Source organism: Pelophylax lessonae (genome assembly GCF_965119305.1).
Source record: "Pelophylax lessonae genome assembly, chromosome: 11".
Taxonomy (NCBI): Eukaryota; Metazoa; Chordata; class Amphibia; order Anura; family Ranidae; genus Pelophylax; species Pelophylax lessonae.
In genome coordinates this window covers 199,688,396-199,710,872 of record NC_138778.1, presented here as the reverse complement: position 1 = coordinate 199,710,872, position 22,477 = coordinate 199,688,396, and the positions used below count along the sequence as shown (strand labels likewise).

Below are 22,477 nucleotides of genomic sequence, written 5' to 3'. Positions count from 1 at the left end.
TGTAATAACTCACATTCTGTCTGGCCTATAATTATAATAAGCTGGCCAAAAATCGGAGGTTAAACTATGGCACAGAGAGGACATGACATCACAGCAGCCCGCAGGCTGTGAAAGGGGATATGCAGATTTGGCTGCTACGTATCTGGAGAGGGTATTCGATTCTACGGGTTCGGAGGCTACCAGTGAAAACACCTGAACCAAGGCAATGAACTGGACCCTAGTGTAATCCTCCTTCAAGTTTAGAAACTTGGAATGAATGATTAGGAAGGGTAGAGGAGTTGTAAAGTCAGGAAGGTTTTTTATCTTATTGCATTCTATGCATTAGGATAAAAAAAACCTTCTGTGTGTAGCAGCCCCCCCCCCCCCCCAGCACCCCAAATACTTACCTGTGTCCCCTCTCTGTCCAGCGATGTCCACGAGTCCCTCGGCCGCCCTGGGGCTCTCCCTCCTGATTGGCTGAGATACAGCCACGGCTCCATTGGCTCCCGTGGCTGTCAATCAAAGTCAGTGAGTCAATCAGGAGAGAGAGAGGGGGCGGGGCCGAACAGCAGCTCCGTGTCTGAATGGAAACATGGAGCTGCAACTCGGCTCGAGTGCCCCCATAGCAAGCTGCTTGCTGTGGAGGGCACTCTATAGGAGGGAGGGGCCAGGAGCAGTAACGAGGAACTTGAGAAGAGGAAGATCCAGGCTGCTCTGTGCAAAACCAACTGCCCAGAGGAGGTAAGTATAACATGTTTGTTATTTAAAAAAAAAAAAACCCACAAGACTTTACAATCACTTTAACGCTTGATTCACACAAATGCATTTTTTCATGCTTTTTTGCTGTTTGCAGTAATGTATTTCATTTTTTGAACATGGGTTCCTATGAAACACATGCACATCAATGCATTTTTGTGCCTCTGCTTTTTGGAAAGAGTCGGGGACTTTTTTAACTGCAAAATGCAGCGTTTTGCATGTAATAGACTTTAATGGACCTGTATCCAAAACACAAGTATTGCGTTTTTACCGTGATTTGTATTTTAAATTTGCCGAACAACAAATTTTCCCCCAAAAAAACCATAGAAAATGTAAAACGCAAATCGCAGTAAAATCGTGGCTAAAAAAAAAAAAAAAAAACACTACAGAAATGCTCAAAAGCACCATGCATAGGTGTGAATCGAGCCTCATCTGCATAATTCTTTTTTTTTTTTTATTATTTTTATTAACCACTTGCCTACTGGGCACTTAAACCCCCCCTCCTGCCCAGGCCAATTTTCAGCTTTCAGCGCTGTCGTACTTTGAATGACAACTGCGCGGTCATGCAACACTGTACCCAAATTAAATTTTTGTAGTTTTTTTCAAACAAATAGAGCTTTCTTTTGGTGGTATTTAATCACTACTGGGGTTTTTATTTTTAGCTGAGCAAACAAAAAAATACCAAAAATTTTGAAATGAAAACAAAAGTTTTTAGTTTGTTATAAAATTTTGCAAACATGTAATTTTTCTCCTTCATTGATGTGTGCTGATGAGGCGGCACTGATGGGCCCTGATAGGCACTGATAGGCTGCACTGATAGGTTGCACTGTTGGGCACTGATAGGTGACACTGATGGGCACTGATCAGGTGGCACTGATAAGGCGGCATTGATAAGGCTGCACTGATAAGGCTGCACTGATGGGTGGCACTGATGGGCACTGATGGGCGGCACTGAAGGGCACTGGTAGGTGGCGCTAAAGGGCACTAATAGGCAGCACTCATGGGCACTAATAGGTGGCACTCATGGGCAATGATAGGCACTGGTAGGTGACACTTATGATGGGGAACAGATTGGCACTGATAGGTTGCACTGGGGAGCACTGATAGGTGGAACTGGTAGGTGGAGCTGGTTGACACTGGTGGGCACTGGTAGGTGGCACTAGAGGGCACTGGCAGATGGCACTGGTGGGCACTGGTAAGTGGCACTGGTTGGCACTGGTAGGTGGTACTGGTGGGCACAATTTGCCCTTTCCTCTTCTGGACCGATGTCCCACTGACTGACAGTGTGAGGAGAAAAAAACAGCTGATCACTGGCTGCTGTTTACTTCACATGATCAACTGTCATTAGTTGACAGCTGATCGCGTGGTAAGGGGGCAGGACCGCCCCCTTACTCTGATCTGTGATCAGGCGAGTCTCATGGACTCGCTGATCACAGAGGGAGCCTACAACATACATAAGGGTGTCTATCGTGTGGCAGCACCGTACCAAGGCCTTGAAGGCAAACGGGTTACAAACATTAACAGACAGTAGAAAAACTGTTGGGTTTTCACCCCACCCCCCTCCCCCTAACCACTGTTTACCAACTCAACCCCCTCCAGTTTCCAGGTATTCATAATAGGAGACATAATGCACCTTGATTTCAAGATAATTAATATTGCTGTACCGCATGCAGCACAAGCACTCAAATTAGGTGATGTGATATTGGCTTGTCATTGGAGAGAAGAAAGCTCTAGGTCAGTTACAAATATAGTGCAAGATGGGGAGAAGGTGTAGCAATTCCCTATATGGATGTACCATTAACACCGTAGCCCCACAAGTGTTTTGAAATGTGCCTATTGTCAGTTGCTGTATCTCGGCTAGAATTACACTGAACCAATTTGTAAATGCAACACTTTTGTTTTTGCCCCAATTTTTCATGAGCTGAACTCAAAGATCTAAGACTTTTTCTATGTACACAAAAGGCCGATTTCTCTCAAATATTGTTCACAAATCTGTATAAATCTGTGTTACTTCTCCTTTGCCGAGATAATCCATCCACCTCACAGGAGTGGCATATCAAGAAGATGTTGATTAGACAGCATGATTATTGCACAGGTGTGCCTTAGGCTGGCCACAATAAAAGGCCGCTCTAAAATGTGCAGTTTTATCACACAGCACAACGCCACAGATGCCGCAGGTTTTGAGGGAGCGTGCAATTGGCATGCTGACTGGAGGAATGTCCACCAGAGCTTTTGCCTGTGAATTGAATGTTCATTTCTCTACCATAAGCCATCTTCAAAGGCATTTCAGAGAATTTGGCACTACATCCAACCGTAGACCACGTGTAACCACACCAGCCCAGGACCTCCTCATCCAGCATCTTCACCATCAAGATCATTTGAGACCAGCCACCCGGACAGCTGCTGCAACAATCGGTTTGCATAACCAAAGAATTTCTGCACAAACTGTCAGAAACCATCTCAGGGAAGCTCATCTGCGTGATCGTCGTCCTCATCTGGGTCTCGACCTTACTGCAGTTCCTCATCATAACTGACTTGAGTGGGCAAATGCTCACATTCAATGGTGTCTGGCGCTTTGGGGAGGTGTTCTCTTCATGGATGAATCCCAGTTTTCTTAGATCTTTGAGTTCAGCTCATGAAAAATGGGGGCAAAAACAAGTGTTGTGTTTATAATTTGGTTTAGTATATGTCTTCAATTAGTAGTAGAAGAGGTGTCTAACTAAGCCTGTCATACTTTGGTAAACTTACTTTCACATCCCTGAGCGATGTAGGTGGCCTTATAGAATGGGATCATAAAGTTCACTAGGCCCTTCCAGTAGGACAAGGCAGGAGCATCTGGCTTTTTCCATTGTAGGGGAATAGCTTTGCGGGCATATTACAATAGAATGCTGAGTAGGGTTCTAAGTGCTGTGGATGGCACCACCTCCTTCACCAGACCCAGAAGACATACCTGGGCTATCATGGGGACTGGAACCACCAGAACATCAGCAGTATAAGAAATAACCTGCACCAGAAATCTTGGATGAGGTGGCAATTCCAAAATACAGTGGGTACGGAAAGTATTCAGACCCCCTTACATTTTTCACTCTTTGTTATATTGCAGCCATTTGCTAAAATCATTTAAGTTCATTCTTCTTCCTCATGAATGTACACATAGCACCCCATACTGACAGAAAAACACAGAATTGTTGACATTGTTGCAGATTTATTAAAAACGAAAAACTGAAATATCACATGGTCCTAAGTATTCAGACCCTTTGCTGTGACACTCATATATTTAACTCAGGTGCTTTCCATTTCTTCTGATCATCCTTGAGATGGTTCTACACCTTCATTTGAGTCCAGCTGTGTTTGATTATACTGATTGGACTTGATTAGGAAAGCCACACACCTGTCTATATAAGACCTTCCAGATCACAATGCATGTCAGAGCAAATGAGAATCATGAGGTCAAAGGAACTGCCTGAAGAGCTCAGAGACAGAATTGTGGCAAGGCACAGATCTGGCCAAGGTTACAAAAAGATTTCTGCTGCACTTAAGGTTCCTAAGTGCACAGTGGCCTCCATAATCTTTAAATGGAAGACGTTTGGGATGACCATAACCCTTCCTAGAGCTGGCCTTCTGGCCAAACTGAGCTATCGGGGGAGAAGAGCCTTGGTGAGAGAGGTAAAGAAGAACCCAAAGATCACTGTGGCTGAGCTCCAGAGATGCAGTTAGGACATGGGAGAAAGTTGTAGAAAGTCAACCATCACTGCAGCCCTCCACCAGTCGGGGCTTTATGGCAGAGTGGCCCGACGGAAGCCTCTCCTCAGTGTAAGACACATGAAAGCCCGCATGGAGTTTGCTAAAAAAACACCTGTAGGACTCCAAGATGGTGAGAAATAAGATTCCCTGGTCTGATGAGACCAAAATAGAACTTTTTGGCCTTAATTCTAAGCGGTATGTGTGGATAAAACAAGGCACTGCTCATCACCTGTCCAATACAGTCCCAACAGTGAAGCATGGTGGTGGCAGCATCATGCTGTGGGGGTGTTTTTCAGCTGCAGGGACAGGACGACTGGTTGCAATCGAGGGAAAGATGAATGCGGCCAAGTACAGGGATATCCTGGACAAAAACCTTCTCCAGAGTGCTCTGGACCTCAGACTGGGCCGAAGGTTTACCTTCCAACAAGACAATGACCCTAAGCACACAGCTAAAATAACGAAGGAGTGGCTTCACAACAACTCCGTGACTGTTCTTGAATGGCCCAGCCAGAGCCCTGACTTAAACCCAATTGAGCATCTCTGGAGAGACCTAAAAATGGCTGTCCACCAACGTTTACCATCCAACCTGACAGAACTGGAGAGGATATGCATGGAGGAATGGCAGAGGATCCCCAAATCCAGGTGTGAAAGACTTGTTGCATCTTTCCCAAAAAGACTCCTGGCTGTATTAGATCAAAAGGGGACTTCTACTAAATACTGAGCAAAGGGTCTGAATACTTAGGACCATGTGATATTTCAGTTTTTCTTTTTTAATAAATCTGCAACAATGTCAACAATTCTGTGTTTTTCTGTCAGTATGGGGTGCTATGTGTACATTCATGAGGAAGAAGAATGAACTTAAATGATTTTAGCAAATGGCTGCAATATAACAAAGAGTGAAAAATTTAAGGGGGTCTGAATACTTTCCGTACCCACTGTATGTGTTCAAAATTGGCCGGAGAGTGGTTACATCACCAACAATCTGCAGAGGTAAAATGGTAGATAGTCGCTAGTCTACCTGGTGTATAATAGATCCTGTGGAGGAATTTGATGTGGATCAGCCTGTCCCTTGCTGAAATTAAGTGTTTAAAAGGCCGTCCTTCCACTCCTCCCCCTGGACCGTGGGCACCTCCAGCATCCATTTCTCCCTACATTTTGTTACTGTGGGAGGTGTTTTTTGGAATAATTCTTTATAAGCTACTTAATGGGACCTTTGAAAAGTCTTTTACTGACAGGAGGCTTTCAAGAGCAGAGGGCTGAGCCTCCACCCTACAATCATTGAATTGTATTTGAAAAGCATGGCGAATGTGGAAGTAATGGAAGAAGTAGGAGTTTGAAAGGTCATGTCTTCCTTTTAATTGATGTGAGAAGTTCCCCCTCGCTAGTGATGTCTCCCACTGTCATGATACCCTTAGACCTCCACATCATTGGATCAGGTAGGCCATAATAATGTGGGAGTTTCGGGTTCATCCATAGGGGAGAGGAAGGTGAGATCCTAGTGTAACTATTGCTAGAAAGTCTGTCCACCAGTTCCCATGCCTGATGGTAGCTTTCATTGTTGAGGTTAGGGGAACGGTAGCTCTAGATCCTCTAAATAATGCCAAGCATAAACTCTCATATGAGCCAAGTAGTGCCGCTTCTAGAACAGTTGCTGAGTCACCCTCGTCTCCAACATGCCAACGGTAAGCAAACACCATTTGACCGGCCTGATAATATTTTTGCCAGTCCCTTAAGGCTAGTCCCCCTCTGCCCCAGGGCTCCTGCAAAACCTTAAGCCCATGTAGGAGATGGGGACCATAAAAATGAGTTGATAATTCCGTCTAGTTTTTTAAAGTAAGACCTGGGTATCCATATCGGGGCATGTTTTTAAGAAGTACTGTATAAGATGACCGGGAGGACTTTCATTTCAATGAGGTTTATTCTACCTATCAGGGATAACGGAAGCTTCTGCCAGACCTAGACTCTCTGCTTCAGGAGGGTCATCAATGGAGCCATATTCTGGGGCATGTAGTCAGCGATTTGGGCAGTAATCTGAACACCTAAATAGGTAATAGAGGAGACCCAGTGTAATGGCAGGTTACTATCTGCTGACTCCTTAGCTCTATCATCTATCGGTAGGATAGATGATTTGGTTCAAATAACCTTTAGACCTGAAAATTTGAACCTGAAAAATCATTAAGAATATGTAAAACCGTTCGCAGGGAGGGTCCAGGGTCTTTTAAAAACAGAATAAGGTCATCAGCATAGAGTGCTAGACACTCTTTAATGGATCCTACCTGAATGGCCCCTACTTGTAGAGAGAATCGGAGTGCTACGGCCAGGGGCTCCATTGCAAGCACAAATAGAAAGGGGGCTGCTGTGCCTCTGCCGATTGCAAAAAACAGGGAAACAGAGAATCCAAATTGAATTGCCGCCTGTGGTTTACTGTATAGCATAGAGATCCACCTTCTGAAAAGGGGGAAAAAACCTATACACTCTAATACCCTACGCATATAATGCCAGTCGATCGAATACATTTTCTATATCCACGGAAACTAAAATTCTAGTGGGTGGGCCATCATTAGGAAGCTGCAGATGTGTGAAAACCCTCCTCAGGTTGGTATCTGTAGATTTACCTGGCATAAAGCCAGTTTGACCTATGTTAATCAATGAGGGTGTGATTTTTGCCAGCCTAGTTGCAAGGACTTTAGTGAGGATTTTTTGATCTGTATTCAAGAGGGCTACTGGATGGTAAGAGGAGCAATTTAGTTAGGTCTTTACCTGGTTTGGGGGAGAAGGACCACATGGGCCTCCAGCTTGGAAGACAGAAGAGTTTGATGTTCAAGGCAAGTGGCGAAGAATGCACTCAGCTTAAGGGCCAAGAGTTTGGCATAGGTCCTATAGAAATCCATAGGGAAACCATCAGGGCCTGGAGCTTTATGTGGAGAAAAGGGAGCTATAGCGGCCTCTATTTCCAATGGTGTAACTTTGGCTTCAAGAGCCTCCCTGTCACTGTCTGATAGGGTAGGAATATCTTGATTCCCTAATAAAGATCTAAAGCTATCAGGTTATAGGGTGGAATGGGCACATAAAGTGAGGAAAAGTAACTCACAAACTCTGCCATGTTATTGGAGGGTTCAGTAGTAATATCGCCCCCCCTCCCGTTTTATACTAGGAATAGTGATGAGTGATTTGTGGTCAGTTACCAACATAACCAGGAGCCTACCTGTCAGGGAACTTCCCACAAGAGAGCTGGATCTGCCGCCCACACCAATGCAGCGATGCCCAGTGGCCTATTTAAACCAGCCTGCTCCAGCCATTAGTTGCTGGATGATACTATCACGTACCTGATCAGAGGCCGAGGTGCTGAGAGGGCTTTCCTTGTGGCTAAGTGCAAGGCACCCCTGGAGGTGGAGACAGGGAATGCTGTGCCCAAAGGTTGTGGTCAGATATCCCCCCAGCCAAATACTCAGCCTCCTGTAGCAGTTGTAAAAATAAGTCATTACTGAACGCCAGGTCTATGCGAGCCGAAGAACCATGAGTTTTGGAAAGATGCGAATATCACCTCGAGGTTGGGTGTTTCCACCGCCATAACTCAGTGAGTCAGGCTGTACTCTATCACCAGGAGCTTTTCTGCAACAGTCTCTTTGCATTCTATCCAAGGTGCCCTAAAGTCTATGGAGTGGTGTCTTCTGGTCTCCAAGTCTTAGGAATTTTGAGCTTGTTTCTCTCATCACAAGACTTTTCAATTGGTGGCCTCAACCTCTTTTTTTTCCCCCCTCCCTCTCTGGACTGTCCTCTCCCCATGACCATTGCCTCCAATTTTTTCACCTCATCATCCATTGCCAGTTCATTGGTTCATCCCCTCCCAAATGTTGGTTCCCAACAGCAAGGGAAGTATCAAGTGTTTTGGAGTAGGTCTTAGGTGTGTGGCTGGGGGTGTGGGTGGGTCTGGGTGTGGGGTGGGGTGGAGCCCATGAGGTATTCCATGTGTGCTTTTATAAGCTGGGACGCTTATACAGTTCCTCGGCCTTTGATTATTTTATTCCATTTGGTTCATTTTCTATTTTACAAAATATGTAATCTTTTTATTGTCTTCACCTCAATAAAGAACAATTTTCAAATTTTTCAATATGCCTGTGTTTGAGCCAATTTTTGCAACTTCTTTTGTGTTGTTTTCCAGTATTTGCCTCAGTTGTTTGGCACTACCGTAAGGTATAATATTTATGGTGTTACATTCCCGCCTGTCCTGCATTTGGGCGGTGAATCTCTTCCCTGGGATTTTTTCCACTTCCCTTTCCCACCCCTTCTTTGTCGTGCTAGCCTACAGGAGGAGCTCCACAGAGCTAGCTCTATTCAAGTTGGAGGTATCCAAGGCAGCCTCTAGGATGTTATTATATTCACCCACCAGTGGGCATAAGGTGACATATCGTATAACATATGGGTTTTTGATTAGTGGAGGTACGTAAACATTCACAATAACCAGTTTGTAGTTATATAGTTCAAGAACCACTGCCACATATCTACTCCCCCCCCCCCCCCCACCGGTGTCAGAGACCACCTGATGTATGACACAAGGAACGGCCTTACTGATAAGGATAGAAACCCCTCTTGCAAAAGATGAATAGGTAGAGTGCAACATCCTTTGAATCCAGGGACAGTGCGATGCTAGAACCTTACTGGCATCTAGATGAGTCTCTTGCAGAAGGACGACATGTGGCTTAAGTGACTTGATACTGAAACACTGCTGCTCTATTAAATTTGTCATTCAACCCTCCTACATTCCATCATGACACAATGTTTATGCGATTAGCCATAGTAAACCATTAAAAAAGATTTGTTCGGAACACAAACCATACATTCATGGATCAAAAGTAAATATGCATAGTGCTGCACTGCGACATCAGGACAGTGATACAAAAAAGAGCGGCACAAAAAGAAATGCACAGTTGGTTCTGAAGAAAAACATCCCTGCTGTTGTACCAGAACATAAAATAAACCAGAACAAACAGAAAAAATAAAGGGCCGGTCAATCCCAAAACTGTGAAACAAAACTCGTGAGGCCTAGTCGTTGATCACAAAAGTTCGGCTGTCACTGTGGACTCTTCTGTGTCTCCATGGGAGAGTTCGTAAGCAGGATGTGCAAGCAGTGGAAAAAGTTTGGATTCGAACAACGGGAACTGAAGAAAAACTCTGTTTTGCAGCACAGGGGAGTGCAATATACTGGGGTCATAGGCAACAAATCAAGAACATCATCGACTAGGCATACTCAACATGCGCCATTGTAGGAGAGTCACTGATCCATGTCAAGCCAAACACTAGCCTCCTGTGGGGTGTCAAAGAATGTGCTGGATTCTGAGCCGACTTTGATATAGCATGCTGTATTGGAAACCCTTGATCCTCATCCTCCTCCTAACATCATTGAAAGAACGCCGTCTTTGCTGAGTTTCCGCAGAAAAATCTGGGAACAGCATGACCTTTCCATATTCAAAATTAAGTTCCTGGTGCTTCCTAGCCTCATGTCCCTCATGTCCCTGTAGTTCAGGAATCTGAGGGGCCTTGTTGGGGCAGAATTTCCAAAACAAATGAATCACCAGATAGCAGCAATCTGGGTCATTACATATAACACCTGAAGGTGCCCCTATCCTACATTAGATCATTAGATATGGAAGGGTTGGGAGACAAGGATTTCGGGCACTAGATTTTCATAAAATTAATTTTTATTAAACAAAATCTTTAAAAACATCTAATAATACAAGCAGATGAAAAGTCTACATTGAGCATAAGGCCAAAAATGGTCGACAGTATGCGATACAATAATACATGGGGTACTAAACCTTCATATAGTATGAAAACATTTGTGTACAGAACAATTTGTATTATGCATAGATCCAATGTGATATACTTCAAAGCAGACAGAGCCTGCCGGCGGATACCTCGATGCTCAAGGTGCCAGTCAGCAGGGTCAGCTGAGATTTACAGTAGATACATAGTGTACATTACTTGTGACAATTTGCTCAACATGTTTCGCCTTCTTGATGAAAGCTTCATCTGGAGCTTACTAATTGCTTTGTCTGTATAGAAACATAAATAATTTTAAGGAAACAGAATATATTGTTTAATACATATTCCACAAATGAGAATATTATTATTAACAGTGCATTATATATAACATACAATGTCAATGTAGAGGAAAAAGCATATGACAATCATGGTATTACTATTCTAGCCAGCAGAGGGGGCTGGTGGGAAAGCGAGAAAACAGCCATTGGGACGCATGTGGGGACACACACCGTATAACATGGGTAACATTGTATTTTGAACACAAGTATGTATATATAGAAAAGACACATCTATATAGGATATGAACATACCTGTACATTGTATATTCTGAACTCTTTTGATAATATAACGAGGAGGACTAAGAGACGGTCACGGAGCTCATAAATTAGGGAACCGATATTCACATGGAGTGTAAAAACAGACACTCCTGTATGTTTGTGTCTGGGTTAGATATAGAGAGTGCACTGGTTATGATATATCAACATATCAATCCGTTATCAATAGCAAATAACCACACCCGGTGCATGTTGATACAGAGATAGGTGAGAGCAGGATTGTTTGTATACAAAAAGGCCAACCATAGTTAAATTGCGTTATTTGGGAAAAAAAAAAAAAGAAAAAGAAAACCATTAATCCAAAAAGGAAAAGGGGGGAGAAATGTGTTGTGCATGCATGGACATATACCACTAAGGGGCAAGGAGCTTTTACTGTGTGTTTTCATGTGCCGAAGTATTTAAAGATTAAACAATTCTAAAACGATAGTTACCCAGGCAACAAACACTTGTATGGTCCTAGATTTCCATACAGAAAATCGCAAGGTACTTCATTTCCACATGTGTGGTACATCCATTACTCAGCCTTAGATATATGATAGATTAAAAAAATTACTATTGGTACCACACTTCTCTCAATATGCCCAACAGTGATAGTCCATGCATACCTCAAGACATTTGAGAATCACCAAGAATTGCATGCAAGTGTATTGGGGGCTTTAATAGCTGAACATGCTCACCGGTCCTGCGGAATACTTTGTTTAGGTAAGGGTAATTAGACCTGCCTTGTAAGTGGCAGACACTATTGAATTGAAAAAGGATTGAAAACAAAGTTGTAAGTAAAGGGATATACATACTCCAAAAGATCACAAAGATGAGAGTTTTTCGGCTTACCCTGTTGAGCTATATTCCGTCAAGAAAGTCCTCCCCGGATGGGGAACCGCCGCCATACTCGGACGCTTGTATGGCGCCCTTTTATGGCGTGGATGCCGGGCGGTTCGTCATAGGACGTCGCCGCCCCGGCCACTCCCCCCGGATACGACGATGCGGCGTAGGCGGAAATGACTCCGCCGCAGCCACTCGCAGACGTCCATGAGGGTAGCTCAGACTCCCAGAGCTGACAAGCTCCGGAAAGTCCGATCTGGTGCCACAGGAAGCTGCGCTCCTAGGAGCGGAAGTCCGCTGTGGCTTACCAGGCCGCACATGCATCACCAGATTGGCTATTGCTTCTAGCGTCCCACAGCGCCCCCGAAGGCTTCTAGCATTACAAACTTCAATACGAATCATCTGCAAACATATGATAACAAGAAAACGACAATACATTAATCTAAATAATCATTACAGAAAAGAAAATATATATATACATGGTTAAGTATCAGCAACTTACAAAAATGAAAACAAAAAAATATAATCCTATATTACATTATAAAAAATATATTAATAAAGAAAAAATGTATCTAACACCCAAACTAATTGGTGCTTGATAAATGGAAAGGCTAGGGCAATTGTGCCCAAAATTGGGGACACTACCCTCAATAGCTTTTAGACATTGGAAGGACTTAATTTGAGGATTGTACTTCTCCAAATCAAAATCCCATAACCATCAAAGAGGCACAGAGTCAGCATATGGACACACATTGGGCTCCATATGATACAGATATTAATTCCTTTAATAGTTGTCATGGGGCCAGTGGGAAGGAGGAAAAAGGGAGAGGGGTGGAAAGGCGACCACGCCAGGCAAGCAGACACCCGACTTACCATCCACAGATAACAACCAATAGAGAAAACAAAGTTTTGTTTTAATTTATTAAGAGATGCACGATTTATAAAAATGATTTGTAGGACTGGGTTTCATTCAAACCCGGTCTGCAGGTGGCATTCAGACGTTCAATCCAGATGGTTTCCTTCTGGAGGATTCTTTTGTCCCAGTTGCCCCCCCGTGAATCCTGGGGGATAACATCCAGAACATAAAAACGTGCTTTTTTTGGGTTGAATCTGTGGTAGAGGTCTAGGTGTCTGCTCACGGGCGTGATCATCTTTCCTCCCTCTGATATATATATGGTCATTAATCCTCTGACGAAGCTCTCTAATTGTTTTCCCCACATAAAACATGCCACATGTACAGTGCATGAGATACACCAATCCACGAGTGTCGCAGTTTGCACGGAAAGTAGGGGAAAAAGTTTCCCCATTTGGTAGAACAAAATGGGAACCCTCCTCGACCCATGGACACATAGCACAACCACGGCATCTATACGTTCCTCTAATAGTTGCTCTAGGATTTTTTATGGGTTGGTAGTGACTAGCTGTTAATTGATCTCGTAATGATCTAGTGCGTTTGAATACAATTTGTGGGTGTTTCCCCACATATTTGCTCGTAATTGGATCATCACGGAGTAGATGCCAGTGTCGTTCGAGAATGTCTCGAAGTACGTTCTCGTGGCTTGAAAACTTTGTTATGAGTTTAACCGTGGATTGTGTATCTCGATCTTTAACTCTGAAAATTAGGCTATTACGATCTTGTGAGAAAGCTCTATTAAATGCTGTACGCAAAAGACGTTTACTGTAGCCACGGGCTTTTAGGCGTTCACGTAGCGAATTGGCTTGAATTTTAAAATCCCTATCGGTTGTACAATTACGCCGAAGGCGTATGTACTGGGCATAAGGAATACTGCGTATTAGTGCCGCTGGATGGGCACTTGACGCATGCAATATTACATTACCAGATGTTGTTTTACGATAGAGGTTCGTAGTCAATTGGCCATTCTCATGCTTCAATACCGTCAGGTCAAGGAAATTAACTTTTGAATTGTCTACAGTACATGTAAATTTTAGATTGAAATTATTAATATTTAAAGCCTGAACAAAATCATCAAATAGCTGTCTGGAGCCTGTCCAAACTACAAACACATCGTCTATGTAACGATACCAAACCGCCACATGTGTAAAAAACTTTGATAAAGTCTCATCTGATGTGATATGTCGCTCCCACCCCCCCAGGTACAAGTTGGCGTAGGCCGGGGCACAACAAGTGCCCATGGCCACGCCTTGCACCTGGAGGTAGTGGGACCCATTAAAAGTAAACCAGTTGTGCTGCAGGATGAACAGGAGTAATTCCAAAAGGGGCACCCCGGGGGCGATTTCCGGTGGGCTCTTTCCACCACATATGTTGGGGCAGGTCTTCTAGGGCCAATAATTGTTTAAAGAGGTTTTCAGCAAAGGCGGTTTATTTCCCTCTAAGCCCTCCGGTGATCCCACCACCCGCACATTATTTCTCTGCTGCCTTTTTTTCTGCATCATCAGCCCTACTTTGGAGCGCTCTTACCAAATTCTCAATTTCTGTTAGGTGTGTCCCTTGGAAGTGTGTAATGTCTTCCACTTCAGAGATGCGGGGGGGGGATTTTCGGTGGGCACCCGGTGGGCCCTTTCCACCACATATGTTGGGGGCAGGTCTTCTAGGGCCAATATTTGTTTAAAGAGGTTTTCAGCAAAGCCGGTTTATTTCCCTCTAAGCCCTCCGGTAATCCCACCACCCGCACATTATTTCTCCGCTGCCTTTTTTTCTGCATCATCAGCCCTACTTTGGAGCGCTCTTACCAAATTCTCCATTTCTGTTAGGTGTGTCCCTTGGGAGTGTGTAGTGTCTTCCACTTCAGAGATGCGGTTTTCAGCAGTAGTAAGCCTGCCCCGGATCTTGTCTAAGTCATGCCTTATGAGAGTGCACTCCGCCGCTAGGTGGTCTATGCGGACCATTAATGCTGCCTTGAAAGCATCTATGGCCTCCAAAATAGGCTTAGTGAAGGTGGCTGAGTCAGTATCAGCAGTTGGCTTCAGTGCAGGAGCCCCAGGATCTTGAGCGGATGCTGCTTCTGATGCCTCCATGCTGGCTTCCTTAATCTGGCCGCATGGAGATACCAGCACCGAAGACAAGATGGCGGGGCAGAGCCAGAACCCAGCCACGTGTGGAGTGGTGCGGCCGCGGTTCTAGCTGCGCCTTCCCCTTCTGTTTCTGGGCTTCCTGCCGACATCTCCAAGGTCTCAGGAAGGTGTCCCGTTGTCCATGAGTGGGAAAATAAGGTGTGGGAGCACTGCTTACCGGATTAATACAGGATGGCAACGGAGCTCCGGAGAGACATTACCAGCCTTGTTCACATCTGGTCACGCCCCCTCAGCTGCATAATTCTAAGAAGGGTGGCGCTGCTTTGCAATATGAATTATGCTTATGAAGGGGATGTACATTTATCATAAACTGCGTGGTGCTCAAATACATGTGTGTGCTAGCGATAATGAATTCACTGAAAATACATGACAGATGACTGGTGCGTGTAAAAATTAATATATAATATAAGCAAAAAAAAATGTGCAAAATCAAACAGCAATTTTACATAATCAGATGGTGCTACATTAAATAAGTCATTCCGTGACAAAAAAGTGACTGGTGCTCTTTAAAAGTGCTTCACAACTGTGCATATGCATAGGAAATGGATGATGAGTACAAAATATATATGAAAAAATACCATATATATTAAAAACCAAGTTCACTTGAAAGTTCATCATAAACTCATAAAGTGACAGGTGCTATTTAAAGTGCTCCAACTACTCTTTAACCACTTAAGCCCCGGAAGATTTTACCCCCTTCCTGACCAGGGGGTATTTTGCGATTCGGCACTGCATGACTTTAACGGACAATTGCGCGGACGTGCGACGCTGCACCCAAATGAATTTGATGTCCTTTTTTTCCCACAAACAGAGCTTTCTTTTGGTGGTATTTGATCACCTGTGCGATTTTTTGATCATGCGCTATAAACAAAAAAAGAGTGACAATTTTGCAAAATTAACAATATTTTTCACATTTTTATATATGAAATTCCCCCAAAAAAATGTAAAAATCAAAATTTTTTAACATTTTCGGCCAATTTGTTTTATGCTACATATGTTTGGTAAAAAAAAATCGCAAAAAGCATATTTTGATTGGTTTGCGCAAAAGTTATTGCGTTTACTAACTAAGGGAAAGATTTCTGTCATTATTGGTGTTTTTTTTTTAACGAGTAATGGCGGCGATCTGCGATTTTTTGGTGGGACTGCGACATTGCGGCGGACAGATCGGACCCTTGACTGACATTTTTGACACTTTTGGGGTTACCAGTGATCAGTGACATTTCTACAGTAATCAGTGCTATATATATGCACTGTTACTGTAAAATTACACTGGCAGTGAAGGGGTTAACTTTTTTGAGAGGGAGGGGCTATGTGTGTCCCTAGGGGCGTGATTCTAACTGTGATTGGCTGTGGCTTCAGATGTATGAACAGTGATCAACGGTTCTACATAGTAGAACCGTATGATCATCATTCATACACCGGGAGAATGACAGGCGGCTTGTTTACACTAGCCGCCTGCCTTTCTCCCTCTCCACCGACGATCGCGAGTCACACGCGCGGGGGGGTCCGCGACCACCCGGGAGCGGGAGCGCGCCTCCGGGGGCGCGCGCGCGCTCGCTCCCTAGACCCTCACAGGCTAGCGACGTAGACCTACGTCACTCTGCCTGTGAGGGGCTGACCGCCGCAGTAAATAGTCGTGCAGCGGTCGGCAAGTGGTTAAATTAGTGCTTGTTGCTGGTGTTCCGCAAACGTGCTCCCCCTCTTGTACCTCACTCACCAGAGCGCTCTCCCATCTTGGGGGTAACCAGCATCCACAGCACCCAGTAGGTAAGACAGCAAACCTAAGATCCACATCCAAGTAGCCCTCAGTGGCTGAAACAGCAGACCTGAGATCCACATTCGATGGTAATCTTTTTCCTTGTTTTACATGTGGAAACCTCCAGTCTGTGGCCCTATCAGGCGAATGTTCCAAATCTTTGGCTGACTAATGCGCCTGTTTTCTGGCTGTACAATAACCTTTTGTTATTCTGAAGAAATCCCTCTGTGTGTTTGTCTGTGTCAATGTACAAGAGCTTCTTTTTGGGCGACAGGAGTCCTGCAATTCTGTTTGCGCAATTTTACCATGATTCGTCGGGCGACAATCGCGGCAAAATCGGGCCATGTTTGGGGTGTCATTGCAAGTCACGGTAATGGCACGGGCGTCCCCGATTTGCAATGATTCAGGATTGCAGGCAGAATCGCGCCAATTCTGCCCATGACTGGAGACGCCTATATGTGAATGGAGCCTTGAGTAGAGAAAAAGAGAGAGGAAAAAAATCATATGGTTTACAAAGCACGGAGAAAAACCGCTGCTGGGAAGACCTGTCAGCATTTAATTGAAAATAAAATTAAAGTCAAACGGGAAGTCTAAATTGAAATTTAAGGGTTTTTTTTTTTTTTTTTTTCTTTTTTACAGACAGAGACAGAAGAAAAAGAAGAACATGTAGAAAATCATTACAATTACTGTTATGCATTCACTCATCATCAGTGTACCTTTGGTGGAGTTGCTCTTAAGATTTGACTGGCTCAATACCCACAAATTGGCACACATCGAATGCGGTGCCTATAGTTAGGCTACGTTCACATTTAGGCGTTGCTATTTTTACAGGCGTTTTTTAAGGTGTTTTTGTGCAGGCGTTGTTTGGTTGACAAGTGACCAATGAAAAAAAATAAAAAAGCCTGTAATCTGCCAAAAAAGAAGCTCATGTACTTTTTTGAGCGACGGGCATTTTGCTTAAGGCGATAGAATGCTCAGATGTAAACTGGGGCCATTGAAATGAATGGGATTTGTTTTGTTGGGTGTTTTTATAGCTGAGGCTTAGAACAGAAAATCACCCAAAAATGTCTAGATATGAACAGAGCCTTAACCACTTTAAGACCGGAAGGATTTGCCCCCTTCCTGACCAGGCCCTATTTTGCGATTCGGCACAGTGTTACTTTAATGGACAATTGCGTGGTCGTGTAACGCTGTACCTAAACAAAATCAACGTCCTTTTTTCCCCACAAATAGAGCTTTCTTTTGGTGGTATTTGATCACCTGTGCGATTTTTTATTTTTTGAGCTTTAAACAAAAATTGAGCACAATTTTGAAAAAAAAAAATATTTTTCACATTCTGCTATATGACATTCTCAAAAAAAAATTAAAAATCAAAATTTTTGAACATTTTTGGCCAATTTGTTTTCTGCTACATATTTTTTGTAAAAAAAAATCGCAATAAGCGTATTTTGATCGGTTTGTGCAAAAGTTATCGCGTCTACTAACTACGGGAAAGATTTATGTCATTTTTATTGTTTTTTTTTTACTAGTAATGGCGGCGACCTGCGATTTTTTGCGGGTTTGCGAAATTGACACGTACAGATCGGACCCCTAACTGACATTTTTGACACTTTTGGGAGGACCAGTGATATTACTACTGTAATCAGTTCTAAAAGATTTGCACTGTTACTGTAATAATGACACTGGCAGGGAAGGGGTCAACCCTGTGGGTGATCCAGGGATTAAATGTGAGCCAAGGGGAGTGATTCTAACTGTGGGGGGACGTGGCTTCTGAAACAACCATAGAGACATGTGATCCTATATAGAAGGATCACATGGGCTCTATGATCATTCCAGGGAGAAGAACGGTCGGCTGTGTTTACAACAGCCGACTGTCCTTCTCTATCAGCGGGGAGTGATTGCGGGTGTCAGGCGGCAATCAGAGCCGCCTGACACATGCATCGGCTTCCCCGCTGACGATCGGGGGCAGAAGCGTGCCGCCGCCAGTGCTCACTCGCCCCCTAGCGGCCACTAGGCGAGCAACGTACCCATACGTTGTTTAGCCTGTACGAGCCACCCTGCCACTGTATATATAGTAAGCGATCGGCAAGTGGTTAAAAAAGGATTAAAGCCCTATGCATGTTGTATTTGAGCATTTCTTTAGTGCTGTCCACAGGGTTTTTTACTGCGATTTTACCTCGATTTTGCAGCAATTTTACCACAATTTGCGTTTTTTTTTTTTTTTTTGGAAAATTTGCTTGGCAAATTTAAAAATGCAAAACGCTAATTTCTGCAAAATCGTGTTAAAAACGCAATACTTGCGTTTTCGATGCAGGTCCATTGAAGTCTATTACATGCAAAACACTGCATTTTGCAAAAGCGCAGAGGCACAAAAATACATTGATGGGAACGTGTTCCATATGAACCCATGTTAAAAAAATGAAATGTATTGCTGCAAAAAGCATAAAAAAACGCATTAGTGTGAATTCAGCCTTAGATTTTGATAAAGGACCAAATAGAAGAGTTTTTGGCTAGAAATAATGGATTTTTTAATACAAACTTACCTGTAAAATCCATTTCTTAAAGTACATCACAGGACACAGAGCCATAAATCATATCATATGGGTTATATAGCCACCTATAGGGGAAGAACACTGGCAACCAATCAGAAAAGATGTCCCCCTATATAACCCCTCCCACACAGGAAGTACCTCAGTTTTGTAGCCAGCAATAAGCCCCCATAGAAGAGGGGAGGGACCTCTGTGTCCTGTGATGTACTTCAAGAAATGGATTTTACAGGTAAGTCTGTATTACAAAATCCATTTTCTTTTTGTACATCACGGGACACAGAGCCATAAATCATAACATATGGAATGTCCTAAAGCAATGCATCCGAAAAAATACCGCCATCTGACCACCAACAGGATTAAACCGCTGCCTGCAGAACACTGCGGCCAAATGCAGAATCCTCCTGGGACCTAACATCCACTCGATAGAAACGAGTGAACGGATGCACCGACGACCAGGTCGCGGCCTTGCAAATCTGAGCCATAGAGGCTTGATAGAGGAAGACTTGTCTGATCTCTGGGCCCAGGGCTTTTTCTGACCCTGCCCTGATGGCTTGGTTCCAGACTCAGATGGTTGAGGCTGTCGCCACCGTCTGGAATTAGAAGCGCTGGTAGTACTGGGGATCTTAAGAGAAGGACGCTTGCTCTTCCTTTTCAAAGGTAGCAACGTACTCTCCCCCCCCCCCCCCCCGAGATCTTTTGGATATACTTATCCAGATCATCACCAAAAAGGCATTCTCCCTAAAAAAGGGAAGCTAGCCAGTAACTTTTTACATGGTAATTCCGCAGACCAGCTCTTTACCCAAAAGGCTTCTGCGCATATGCACTGTCATCAGAGCAACTCATGACATTTGCCTTATGGAGTCCGTAAGAGCATCCACACCCTCCATGCGGCATACGCCTGTTTTAAAAAGCGAAGATTCTCACGAGCGCACGAATAGGCCTTCGCCACAGACACGCTATCAAGGCAGGAGACGAACATGCGGGCGTTTGAGCGCCAAGGCCTAGACAGCAACCACATGGGGTGAGAGCAGCTTAGGCTGAAACTTGTTTGTCACAGGTGATGATATCCTTCAGGTGATTAGAACAGGGCAAGAAAACAGTGTGATAACAATAGGAAAAGAAATACTGTTTTAAACAAACTTTGCATCAATCCCACAACTGCACAAGCTCATATAATCACAATTGATATAAATGGCACATTTAATCCCTAAGGGAAAGCCAGAGCTTTCAACAAGATGTATTTTGCATAGCTGAACATCCACAGTCACATGCACACATTGGTTTGTCACAGTTAATACCCATCGGGTTATCAGCACAGGGTGAAAACAGTGTGTCAGAAAAAGTACAGAAATAATGGTTAACAGGATGTATTTTGCCTAGGCTTACCATCCATAGTCTCATGCAGAGACTCACATGGCACTCGGTCTCTGTTATCTTTTTAAAAGGAACAATGCATAAAATATTTACAATCTGCAATTATGCCAGCAATTTTTACCTTCAAGGTTTGTCATATGTGTAGATATTTTAAATTGGACTCTTCAGTCCCGCAGCAGGATTCTACTTTGAACCAGGAATCTGATCTTCACCCATCATGGCGAGCTTTGCCTTGGAGACCTTCAAGGACTGGGTCCCCTTGTTTTAGAGGGGCCACGGCCTTGGACCTGTAGAGCACCCTGCACAGAGCCCCTTTGGGGTTTGGTATTCCAAGGGTCGGGATCCCAGGGTCCAGCGCCTAAAAAGGACAGCATTACAGGCAAAACCTTGTATCTGCTTCCTGAGGCTCAGGTACCATCTTTTTAGTCCATTGACTGTTTAGGATGGATCTGATAGCTAACCCCTTAGATTCAGTGATCTTTGATCGGTGTATGTAGCAAAATCTTCTTTCTTCTTCTTTAAAACATAAGAAATATGTGGAGCGACTCTCCACAGTGATCATCACCTTTACACACTGGCAAAAACACTGAAGTACTTCCTGTGTGAAAGGGGTTATATAGGGGGACATCACTTCTGATTGGTTGCCAGTGTCATTCACCTATAGGTGGCTATATAACCCATTTGTTATGATTTATATCTCTGTGTCCCGCGATGTACGAAGAGAAACAATATTCTGAGTGATTGCGAACAAGCATTTACAAACACTGAATTCATCAAACATATCTGTGGGTATATTATACTTGGACTTTGTAAAAGCATTTGACACAGTTCCCCAAACACGGCTGATGTCTAAGTTAAGGTGTACATGCTTAGAAAATTAAGTCTGTAAACGGATAGACAACTGACTAAAATAGTGATTAAAGCATTTGTTACCCCCAACACTTCATATTTCTGATATGTGCCTGCTGTACCATGTACTTGTATGAGAAAGTCTTCTGTTCTCTTTGTATTGCTTCCTTTATGTGAAATCCCTGGTGTTCCTGCCAGTCCCTCTGCTTTCCTATTAAAAATTGACCACACTAAGCAGGAGAGCACACTGTGGTCAGTTCTCTAGCTATGTTGGAAACTCGGTGTACTCTCTTCCAATGATCAGATTTGTCCTGACACGCCCCTGCTGCACAGCCATTTACTGGGAAGCTCAGTGTGCTGCTGCTTCTCCTCCCTCCAGCTCTTATGAATCTGAGAACTGAGGGAATGTGATCACTTAAAAAAAGGGAAAACATGTATTTATAATGTATTTTTATGTCTTTACAAAAATGTTTTGCTTTTCTTTTCTATTTTAAACTGAATGGATTGTTTTACGAGGTGATCATTTACAATGCCATAAATAATTCATACTCTGAATGGTCTAAGGTTATTAGTGGCCTACCCCAAAGTTCAGTATTGGGACTCTTACTTTTGATAAATGATATTGTATTGGTATTAAAAGTACAGTTTCTGTGTTTGCAGATGACGTCAAGGTATGTAATGGAATACCGTTCTTGCAGAACTTACAGGCAGACCACAAATGCACTGTTTGATTGGGTAACTATGTGGCAAATCAAGTTTATTGTTGACAAATGTAAAGTTATGCACTTGGAGGCAAAAAACAGTCTAGGAGGAGTATAATCTGGTGAGTCAATAATCAAGACGGATTAGAGAGTTCTGGGAGATCACAGACTTAATAATAAAATGCAAGGCCAAGTTTTTAATGCAAACACAATTCTTTCTTGTTTTAACCCTTTTGCTGGCAGGCAGGGCCGGGACAAGGGGTGGGCAGGTGGGGGCGGTTGCCCTGGGCGCAATGGTTTATTGCAGGCATGAGGGGGGCGCCTTGACCCTAAACCATAGGGAAGGGGGGGCACAGTTTTGCATCCTTGCCCTGGGCGCTGGATGACCTTGTCCTGGCACTGCTGGCAGGCCTGATAACGGGAGGTATCAATCACACATTGTGTGTGAAACTGACAGGAAGACTCCTGCCTGTCAGGTGAGATCATGGCACACACCCCTGGTACTGGCACCCCCCC

General features: G+C 43.8%; 1 protein-coding gene across 1 annotated transcript in view; it reads left to right on the top strand.

Annotated features, from left to right (window-relative positions):
• Positions 1 to 3,458: 3,458 nt before the first annotated feature.
• Positions 3,459 to 22,477, top strand: part of LENG1 (leukocyte receptor cluster member 1) — a gene marked incomplete at its 3' end in the record, with an annotated part of 178,469 nt that continues 159,450 nt past the window's right edge. The window contains exon 1 of the mRNA XM_082271632.1: positions 3,459 to 3,462. The remainder of the gene's footprint in view (positions 3,463 to 22,477) is intronic.